We start from the raw sequence: 8,578 nt of genomic DNA on the forward strand, positions 1-8,578 counted from the left end.
CCCCCACTATCTGTGTCATAACTGTCACTATCACCAGTATCTTCAGATAAACCTTCTAAAATCTCCCTTGTAATCTTCTCTATGTTCGTCTTCGCTATTGACTCAAGAAAACCCAGATGCATCTCTTCAGAAAGGCTCAGCTTCATTTCGGCAGCAACCTTCTTCTCCTCAGACATCTCTTCGGAATTCTTGCCTCTCGTTTCCGAAGCTTAAAACTAAGGAGAAAACCAAATATTTGTGGGCAGAAAGCTTTTTGAGCAGGCAAAACAGATGGCAGGAGAGCATGCCAAATAAATTGTGGCGAGCCCCTATTTATAAACCCATTATGTTGGAGACTGGAGGGTCCCATTTGCCAATGACTGTTGCTATTCTAGCAAGAGGAAGGTGTTTTTTCGAACCTTCGGCTCATAGCCTTCGTCCATTTCGCAATCTGAATCTATTATTCTAACAAATTAATATTGCGAGGGGCTACTGTTGGGGGCCTTCGGCTTCCGAAGGTCCTCAAAAACATGATTTGACAATGTTTCTGGAGTAAAGTACATTAACAGGTATCTTCGGACTTGGATCAGAGCCACAGTAGGATGAAGCACAAGGAACACGAAGGTTGGCGCAGAGCCGAAGCTATGTGTAGAAGAGCTTCGGGAGAACGGCGGAAAAGGAAACCGACTTAAAGATGAAAAACCAGATTAGACCTCGAAGAATTATCATAGAGTTATTGATAAACGTAAAGGGCATTAATGTAATTTTGCATGGGCTGCGACCCGTGCCTATAAATAGGTGAACAGTATCCCCGTACTGTTCACGCTGATTTGGCATTGGCTTTTGCGTCACACTTGTACTTTTACCTTCTCACAAGCTAAAGGTACATTTGTAATTTGATATCATTCCTATTCTTTCATCATAATAAAATAGAAATGGGTTGTCAATAATACATAACCATTTATGTTAATTTATATGTTTCATATGATTCCTTCCTCATTATTATATTTCATGCTGATGAAGGTATGTCCTTCATAACCTTCGTCCGAAAATCATTATATCCTTAGGGAAATAATGCTTCGAAGGACCAAGGATATTAACATTTAACATTTTGTGTTGCCTTGTTCTTAATTCATAGCATTTGAGAACAAGTCCCCAACAGCAGGTTTATGCATCCGGGGGCTCTAGCTAGATAATCGACAGCGGATGCACAAACCACATGACGGGGGAGAAGAAGATGTTCACCTCCTACGTCAAGAACAAGGACTCCCAGGATACAATCATATTTGGAGATGGGAATCAAGGCAAGGTCAAAGGTTTGGGAAAGATAGCCATCACAAGCGAGCACTCTATTTCAAATGTATTTTTAGTAGAGTCATTAGGGTACAACCTCCTGTCTGTAAGTCAATTGTGCCACATGGGCTACAATTGTTTGTTTACAAATGTTGATGTATCTGTCTTTAGAAGGAGTGATGGTTCATTAGCGTTTAAGGGTGTATTAGATGGCAAACTCTACTTAGTTGATTTTTCAAAAGAGGAGGTCGGTCTAGATGCATGCTTAATAGCTAAGACTAGTATGGGTTGGATGTGGCATCACCGTCTAGCACATGTTGGGATGAAGAACCTTCATAAACTTCTCAAGGGAGAACATGTGTTAGTACTAACCAATGTATGTTTCGAGAAAGATAGACCTTGTGCAGCTTGTCAGGCAGGGAAACAGGTGGGAAGCACTCATCACAGCAAGAATGTGATGACAACATCAAGACCACTGGAGCTTCTCCACATGACCTCTTCGGACTCGTCGCCTACCTTAGCATCGGGGGAAGTAAGTATGGTCTAGTAATTGTTGATGATTTTCCCCGCTTCACTTGGGTGTTCTTTTTGCAGGATAAATCAGAAACCCAAGGGACCCTAAAACGCTTTCTAAGGAGGGCTCAAAACGAATTTGAGCTAAAGGTGAAAAATATAAGGAGCGACAACGGGTCTGAGTTCAAGAACCTACAAGTTGAGGAGTATCTTGAGGAGGAAGGCGTCAAGCACGAGTTCTCCGCTCCATACACACCACAGCAAAACGGTGTGATAGAGAGGAAGAACAGGACGCTTATCGACATGGCGAGGACGATGCTTGGAGAGTTCAAGACTCTTGAGCGGTTTTGGTCAGAAGCTGTGAACACAGCTTGCCACGCCATAAACCGGCTCTATCTGCATCGCCTTCTCAAGAAGACCTCCTACGAACTCCTTACCGGTAACAAACCCAATGTTTCTTACTTTCATGTATTTGGGAGCAAATGTTACATACTGGTGAAGAAAGGTAGACATTCTAAATTTGCTCCCAAAGCGGTAGAAGGGTTTTTACTAGGGTATGACTCAAATACAAAGGCGTATAGAGTCTTCAACAAATCATCAGATTTGGTTGAAGTCTCTAGCGACGTTGTATTTGATGAGACTAATGGCTCTCCAAGAGAGCAAGTTGATCTTGATGACATATATGAAGATGATGTTCCAACGTCCACCATGTGCACGATGGCGATTGGTGATGTGCGACCACAGGAACAACAGGAGCAAGATCAGCCTTCTTCCTCGACACTGGTGCATCCCCCAACCCAAGATGATGGACAGGTACCTCAAGAAGAGGAGGGTGATCAAGGGGGAGCACAAGAAGGACAAGTTGTGGAGGAAGAAGCACCACGGGTCCCTCCAACTCAAGTCCGAGCGACGATCCAAAGAAATCACCCCGTCGATCAGATTCTGGGTGACATAAGCAATGGAGTAACTACTTGCTCAAGATTAGCTAAGTTTTGTGAGCATTACTCGTTTGTCTCTTCTATTGAGCCTTTTAGGGTAGAAGAGGCCTTGCAGGATCCGGACTGGGTGTTGGCCATGCAGGAAGAGCTCAACAACTTCAAGAGAAACGAAGTTTGGAGGCTAGTGCCACGTCCAAAGCAAAACATTGTGGGAACCAAGTGGGTGTTCCGCAACAAGCAAGACAAGCACGGAGTGGTGACAAGAAACAAGGCTCAACTTGTGGCAAAAGGTTATGCCCAAGTCGCAGGTTTGGATTTCGAGGAGACTTTTGCTCCTGTGGCTAGGCTAGAGTCTATTCAAATATTATTAGCCTATGCCGCTCACCACTCTTTCAGGTTATTTCAAATGGATGTGAAGAGCGCTTTCCTCGATGGGCCAATCAAGGAGGAGGTGTACGTGGAACAACCCCCTGGCTTTGAGGATGACAGGTACCCCGACCATGTGTTCAAGCTCTCTAAGGCGCTCTATGGACTTAAGCAAGCCCCAAGAGCATGGAATGAATGCCTTAGAGATATCTTAATTGCTAAAGCTTTCAAGGTTGGGAAAGTCGATCCCACTCTTTTCACTAAGACTTGTGATGGTGATCTTTTTGTGGGCCAAATTTATGTCGATGACATAATATTTGGTTCTACTAACCAAAAGTCTTATGAGGAGTTTAGCAGGGTGATGACTCAAAAGTTTGAGATGTCGATGATGGGCGAGTTGAACTACTTCCTTGGGTTCCAAGTGAAGCAACTCAAGGACGGCACCTTCATCTCCCAAACAAAGTACACTCAAGATCTTCTTAAGAGGTTTGGGATGAAGGACGCCAAGCCCGCGAAGACACCGATGGGAACCGACGGGCATGTCGACCTCAACAAAGGAGGTAAGTCCGTTGATCAAAAGGCATACTGGTCTATGATAGGTTCCTTGCTTTATTTATGTGCTAGTAGACCGGACATTATGCTAAGTGTATGCATGTGTGTTAGATATCAATCCGACCCCCAAGGAATGTCACCTTGTGGTCGTTAAGCGAATTCTTAGATATTTAGTTTCTACGCCTTGCTTCGGGATCTGGTATCCAAAGGGGTTGTAACGCCCCGAATTTGAGAGTTGAATTTTTCTTTCTCCAGCACTCACCAAATTCGGGTGTTACCTTTCCTCTTTCTTTTTCTTCTCGCCGAGCCTTGTTCATTTTCAAAGTTCTAGTGAGATTTAGCTCGATATCTTGTGTAAGTAAACCCTAGAAATACTTTTTTGTTTGTTGCACCATGTCGGTCCATGCATTTGTTTTGGTTGAGTGAATTTGTGAAATCATTCATTTAGAAAATAGATTAAAAAAGGGACAAACCTTTTTTCCTGCTCTCCCCTCCCCCTCCCCTTGCGGTCCAGCCAGGTGCTCGGCCCAGCCGGCCAGCTCCCTCCCCCGCGGCCCAGCCGGCACGCGTGGCCCAGCTCGCCCCCGCGGCGCGCCCGCCAGACGGCCCAGCCGCCTCCCCCACCGCCCAAGCGCGCCATGCGCGCGGCGGTTAAGCCGCCGCCACCCTCTCCTATGGGACCCGCCCGTCAGCCCCCCAAAACCCCTTTCTCGCTCTCCCTCCCCACGCCCCTCGCGCACGTCTCCCCCGCCGACCTCGCTCCCGGTGCCGCCCTCGTCCCGCGCGGTAAGCACCCCCTACCCTCTCCTCCTCCCCTTCTCCGCCCACCGTCCCCGGTGCGGCTCGGCTCGTGCTCGGCCGCGGCGTGGCTCCCCCTGCTCGGCGCGGCGTCCCCCAGCCCGCTGTGGCTCCCCCTCCCCCGCCTTGCCTCCATCCGGCTCGGCCCCGCCTTGGCCCCCTAGCGCACGGCCGTGGCGTGGCCGCGGCGTGCCCCTGCCCTAGCTTGGCGGCCCCACCCTGCTCGCGGTGTGCCCACTCCGGCTCGGCCCGGCTCCTTGCGCGGTGCAGCCATGGTTTGGTGGCACGGTCCGGCCCCCGGCGCGGCCTCCTACCCTCCTCGGCGTGGCCCGGCCCCCTGGCGCGCGTGCCCGCTTGCAGACAGGCGCGCGACCATGGCTCAGGGCCAGGCGCGCGGCCCCCTGCCCTTGTCCCGGCGCGGTGTGGCACCCCTGCGCAGCGTGGCCCCGGCCCGGTGTGGCTTCGGCTCGCGCGGCTGCGGTGCCCCTGCGTAGCACGGCGCATGCTCGGCTCGACCCCGGCGTGTGCGCGCGCGTGCTCGTGTGGTGCGCGCAGTGTTTTGGCGCGGCTCGCCGTGCCTTCGGCGCGACGCGTAGCGCCCTGTCGCGAGTGACGTGCTCGTCTACCCCTAGATGTGCCCGTCTACCCCCCCTCCCCCCCCCGTGTATTTTATGCACATTGATCACGTTATTTATATTAATAAAATGGAAACTCAACTCAGAAATTGATTACGTTAATTATCTCATGTAGTTAAGCATCGACTTAGTTTAATGTCGATCAATTGGAAATAGTTATAATTCTAATAGTGCATGTGATTAATACTTATTAGTGGAACTAGATCACGTAATGATTAACTATACATCTACTCGTAACACGCTTCGACTATAGCTTTAACCACTGCGAGACCTTCCTTCTTCTCTTTCTAGCAATTGCGAATGCAAAATCGTATGTCATATTTTATGCATATTTGACTTATCTGCTCTCTTGTATGGTATACTGTTTATTTTCTAATTAAAATGGATGGATGTATGTTTGCGCTCGCATAGATAACGGTCTGGTTGAGGAGTCTGAAGAACTCGCAGGAGAAGCCCCTGAGCAGCAGCTAGTTGGTGGAGGCAAGTGTCCCTTGACCCATCTTTGTCCTATACATTCTATAATTCACTTCTCGCATTTACACAGTTATATCTAAGGATTGACTAGCTTTTGTTACCCATGTCCTTGTTTACCTATTTGGGTTGGATTATTATGGTTTAGCTTTATGCTAGTGCTTAACACTAATCAATGAACATGATGAGATTTATCAATGATACGTTGTTTCTCTTCTTTATTATGATGTTATACTTGTGGCCTTTAAGGGGACTCAAGCGGTTTCTCGGGTGCCTCTCTGTAAGGACCTGTTCGTTGGATGACCGCCTGGGAAAACAGTGCAACCATGAGGATGGAATGAGACGCCCTTAGCTGAATAATTAGAGGAACCGGGGTGTGGTTCGCTTAGCCGTCGTGCCGTTAATGGGGCTCGGTGTATGCGGCTCGCTCTGCCAAGTTTGGTTCGCCCCTTGGGGAGGAGTGCGGTGCATTTAGGAAACCTAACGGGTGGCTACAGCCCTGAGGAATCTTTGTAAAGGCTACGTAGTGATACCCTGCCGAGTCACCTTGGTAGTGATCAATGGAGAGTCTTGATCTCCGGGCAGAAAGGGAATCACGGCTTGTGGATAAAGTGTGCAACCTCTGTAGAGTGTTTGAAAACTGATATATCAGTCGTGCTCGCGGTTATGAGTGGCCAAGGGAGCTCCATTGATCAGTGACACTTGATCAGAGATGTTCGGATCACAGGTGGCAATGAGAATGATGGTTTTGGCATTGGCTATGGTAATGGTAAGTGGTATTCTTTCCATTTGGAAAGGGTACGTTTGGGTTAATAACGTGGGTAAATTCTAAAACCTGGCTCTCTCTACTAGTAATAATAATCTGACCAACTAAAAGCAACGGCTTGACTTATCCCCACATAAAGCTAGTCCACTACAGTCAAACAGGATACTTGATGAGTATGTTGATGTGTACTCACCCTTGCTCTACACACCAAACCCCCCCCATCCCCAGGTTGTCTGCATTGCAACCACTACTCAGGATAAGATGAAGCCGTGGAAGGAGACTTCCAGGAGTTCCAAGATTACGACGAGTTCTAGGCATGGGTTAGCGGCAACCCCCAGTCGGCTGCCTATGAAGGCCGCGTGTATCTACGTTTCTTTTCCGCACTTTGATTATTGTAAAGACTATGTGGATGTCTCAGACATATGATGTAATCGACTATTGTTCCTCTTTTATGTTATTATTTGAGCACTGTGTGATGATGTCCAGTTATACAACTGCTGTGTACGTGAATTGCTGATCCTGGCACGTACATGGTTCGCATTCAGTTTGCCTTCTAAAACCGGGTGTGACATAGGTGGTATCAAAGTCGTGCTGACTGTAGGACTACTAACCTAGAATAGAATGGTCATTCTAAGGATTATAGACCCCTATTATCAGCTTGACTTTGATATCCCTTCAAAAGTTGGTCATATCGACCAAACCTATGTTCTATTATATATTATACCTTGCTGAAAATTGTGTTTTATTCTAATCCTTCATTTATTTATAGTTTACTTGCTGGTCATATTAGTTCTGTTCTCACTCTTATGCTTACGATGTCTTTTGTAGATGGCTCGTCTTAGACACACCGCACGGAAGTCTGTCATCCCCTTCTTACCCTCTCGTCTCGCTGAGCGTCCGCTTCGCCGTCCAGTGACTGGTCAGTCTAGCCAATTGGTGAGGCTGCACCGCCGCCTGCATGAGGAGCAGGAACGTCGACGACAGGAGCTGGAGCAGCAAGGCTCTTCTTTCTCGCTTCAGCAGGAGATAGAGTCTGTGAGGAGCTGCTCCCCCGTGCTTCCGCTGGAGGCGCCCCCTGCACCACCACTGAGCGCCCCAGCCCCTGGAGTAGCTGCTGGAGGAGACCTAGACGATGAAGGTGGTGACAGCAGCTCGAGCCACGACATCGACCTTTCCGCCGACCAGGAGCCGGAAGGATGGGTTGCTCGACCCATCACTCGCGACGCTGCTCGCGGGTGTCACTTCCACGATGCGCTCGACACCCTACTACGTCGGTCACTTGACCGGTGTACTTGGTCTATCGAGTATCGCTGTGTGGTCTTCCAGCATAGTCGCGGGGTCTACCCGGACCGTTGGGAGGCGACCTACTTGGTACTCCGTCCGGAGGACAGTCTCCGGGGTGCGGAGATCTGCTCAGAGCACTATTCCATCTTTGAGCGGGACTCAGCCAAGGCGGCCATGCAAGATGCCACACGGCGTGCGCTTTTGCACTACTGTTCAGTTCTCAGTAGGGTAGCCGATGGTCTCAACCTGAAGTACTACCCACGTCGTCCATCTGGCAGCACAGGAGGTGTGATTGTCTCACCTGTTGGTGAGGATAATCCTAGGTTGAGCAGCATAGTCAACCTAGCCGGCGTGCTAAACATAGAGCTGGACCATGCATTAGCCGAGCTGAGTAGGGCTCGTGCTGAGATTGCCCATCTGTGGGCTGAGCGCGCGGAGTGTCATCACCTGGAGGATGGCTCCCCCGCTCCCGTCGGGACTCAGCACCCGTACCGCTCACCTCGGCATGGACACCAGTATTATGGCAACCCCGACTGCAGGACCAAGATAAATTTAGAACCATAGATCGTTAGTGTTGGGTCCTGTAATAAATGCTTAATATAGAAGTTTTAGTCTTAGTCTTTGTCTCAGTCTTACTGTTAGTTAGTCTTTGTTAGACAGGGTAGTTTGCTTATCATGTGCCTTTATGTTTGTCATGATGAACTATGTTGGATTTGGATCTTTGTAATGACTGTCACCAGAGTGTGGGTATCCCCTGCATTTTGGTTTATCTGTTATATGTTAATGAAGTTAGTTGTCTAGTTGGGAAGCCTTTTGTTCCACTTTCCTCTTTATCTGAGAAGCTGTGTTTGCCTATGTTGGAAATCAGTGAAGATGTTCACCTGTTCAGTATTGTGGAAGAATTCTATACTCTTTTCTTATGCTGCAAGATTTGCAAGATCAGTTCTGATGTGTGGTTGCATTCTGCAGCAGAAAACAGGCAG

The sequence above is a fragment of the Zea mays genome, chromosome 3 (genome assembly GCF_902167145.1).
Source record: "Zea mays cultivar B73 chromosome 3, Zm-B73-REFERENCE-NAM-5.0, whole genome shotgun sequence".
NCBI lineage: Eukaryota > Viridiplantae > Streptophyta > Magnoliopsida > Poales > Poaceae > Zea > Zea mays.